Below are 3215 nucleotides of genomic sequence, written 5' to 3'. Positions count from 1 at the left end.
ATCAGATTATTTCTGAAGGCATCTCCTAGTAAAGAGATCATAAATGGTAGCTTGTAACTATCCAATGTAGACTGGGCTGGCTAATCTAGCATATTTTGATTGAATGGTGCTCTAGGCATAAGTCAGGGCTTTTTTTACTACCCTAGGGCAAGGTATGAAAGTACGTTAGGGATGATAGGCCCTATGAACTAGTCCCAAGGCTAACCAAAAGGGGGGGGGGATTGGTATTTTTAAAAATTCTTTAAAACCAAGAATAAATATTACAAACCAAAATCACCACAAAAAATAAGTGCGGAAGTAGTAAAAAGAACACAAGGGTTTATAGTGGTTCAGTCAACTTGACCTACGTCCACTCCACGGAGGCACCCTCCAAGTATTGCACTACCAACGTGACTCTCCTTTAGCCCCCACTGCTAGGCGGAGAAGCCCTTACAAAACACCTCCTTTTTGCCACACCCGGTAAGGCAGAGAACCCAACTCCTTTTGCTTCCTCCTGAAGCAGGCAGAGAACCTTGATCGATTGCTGAAGCTTACCTCTCCCAACCCTTCTAAGGATAAGTGACTCTAGGGAAGAAGAAGTGGAATAATGCTTGGAGCAACCCTTATGAACTCCCTCACAAGCTCACACTCACAAGATCCTCTCTCTCACTCTCTCTCCTTTAGGTTTTCTCAGGTCAAGAAAAAGATCTTCAAAAAATGTTGAACAAGAGCTCTTAAATAGAAGAGCTTCAAAGGAGCTCAATAATTGCAAGTTGCCGACTTTATCGTCTAGGATGATACTAATATCGACATGTACGATCAGTGCAATTTAAGCCCAATCAGCCGAGACGATTTGAGACGATCAGAAGAAGTTTGTTCTTATCATCCAGGATGATAATATATCATCCTGGACGATTAAAAAAAATTATAGAATATCATCCTGAACATCGCCCTGAAAAATAGTCGTCTGATGTCCAATCGTCCAGCTTATCGGCCTGGACGATTTTGTGATAGTCCTGGATGATTTGATCATGTAATTAAGTCATAATTGCTTTCCTTAAATTCTAGAGAAATTTTGGAAAAATTGCCCTGGATCATCCTAGACGATATTTTATAGTCCTGGATGATCCTTTGGACGATGTCTAAAAATAAGTAATTCTTAAATAAATTTGGCGGCAGATTCTTTCTGTTTTTAACCTATCATCTTGGCCGATACAAAATCATCCAGGACGATGTGTTTTGTATAATGATGACTACTTTAATGAGGATGCCCTAATTAGGATTTCTGCTTTTGAACATATCATCCAGGCCGATATAAATATCATCCCGGATGATGTTACTAAAAACAGTAAACTCTAGGGAGCAGTCAGAAAATCTTCCAAGTTACAAATCATCAGGAGCCACACCAAATACAATAGACTCAAGAAAGAAAAAAGTGTACAAACTGACTCAGACCTAGCCTACCCAATCTTGAGCTGGTTCCAAATTGCAGTCCGATTGTGTGAACCTGAAATGTCAGTAGATAAGGCAGTTGTAGAGAAAAAGAATGTTTGCTATCATCAAAATCATAAGCCATAAATTTGCAACAATCTCACCATTTTTGATGATGGCGAACATTTCAATTTGAATTTGCAAAAAGGAACATTTTCTCCTAATCTCCCCCTCACTAGAATAACACTTTTTTTAAAAACAAAAAATAGGGGAGATAAAAATATTTTTGTTGTTTTAAATTTTTTGAAAAGAAAAAAAAAGGATACAAATTCAACAGTACTTTCTCCCCCTTTGACATTATCAAAAAGAGAGGAGGCACAAAAATAAAATGAACAAAAGACAAAAACGTTCCCTGATCTAGTGAAAAATAAATGTTCTTAAAATAAAAAAGTTACCTCTTGGTTTTAATCAAAAACTTAGTACAATTGGATTGACAACGCATAGTCCATAAAAGGTTAGAAATTCAAAATTTGATTGTCCAAACTCAAGTTCTTTAAAAAGGCTAAAAAACTTTTTAATTGAATATCTAAATCAAGGAATAAATTAGAAAAAGAAACACTAATTTTTCAAAACTCCTTTCATAAAATATCTAATAGAAGATTAATGCACGAATTGTTGAATCAGGAATCATGTTTTTCAAAATCAACTATCGAAAGTATCAAGGGTTTTCTTAAGCTTTTAAGAAGTACAAGAATGGTAAGCATTAAATTTTGTGGGCTCATTTTATGCCTCTTGTCAATTTGAATGGCGCTCTTTGCACATCTTTTGATTTTTGATACACTTTGTGTATATTTTTCAATTTGGCGTCTTTGCGCATCTTTTATTTTTGGCATCATTGGCCAATTTTTTTTAATATGCTACCTTTCTGAAATCTTAAAAACAAAAGTAAACCCATCCTATTGATAAAGCAAATTGTTGATTAAGAAAATTATGAGTTAGATTCAGCAACTTGCAAAAGATCTCTATGCGATAAATAAAATGTAGGGAGATAAAAAATTTTAGTTTTAAAGACTAATTTAAAATATGAAAAAGATTTTAAATCAAAAGTAGAATAACCTATTTTAGGAAATAGAGATTGAGAGTCAAAAACATGAGTTTCCTTCCTTTAACTATTTTTAGAGAAGTCAATCACAACTTACCAAAGATTTTAAGAAAAAAGAGGAAGTAGATTTTTCATTTTTAGAAAAGTGAATGTGTGTGTTGATTAGAGAAAAAAAATCATGAAACAAAAAAAATTCAAAGAATAAACAAAGACACAAACACAAAATAAAACTGAAACAAAATAAAAAAACAAAAAATAACTAAAAACAAAACACAGTACAAACACACAAACAAGGCTTTTAACCATTATATTTCTCCTGGTTCGATGCTTCAGAAACCAGGTCTGCCCAGGAGATTTTTGCTTTTCATTATTTCCCCAGTTTAAAATTTGCTTCGCTTTACCCATTTCTTTCGCAGGAAGAATTCTTAAATTAGGGAACTGATTTTCATATGTCCAGGCTTCCTACATCGAAAGCAAATAATGTCAGAAAAAATATGAACATCTTTACCATTTTTACCTTTTTTTCCACTTTTTTTATGCTTTGGCGATCTTTGTGATTTGCTTGACAAGTCATTGCATTCGTCACCAACTAAGCTTTCTCTTTCCATATCTTCAGCTTTTAGCACTATCGCTTCTCCTGCATCCAAAAGTCTTTGACCCAAACTTTGCTCGTAGGCAACGAGTGAGCCAATCAAATTATTAA

This window comes from Dendrobium catenatum, unplaced genomic scaffold, assembly GCF_001605985.2.
Source record: "Dendrobium catenatum unplaced genomic scaffold, ASM160598v2 original_scaffold_3373, whole genome shotgun sequence".
Taxonomy (NCBI): domain Eukaryota; kingdom Viridiplantae; phylum Streptophyta; class Magnoliopsida; order Asparagales; family Orchidaceae; genus Dendrobium; species Dendrobium catenatum.
Note: the sequence above shows the minus strand (reverse complement) of the source record.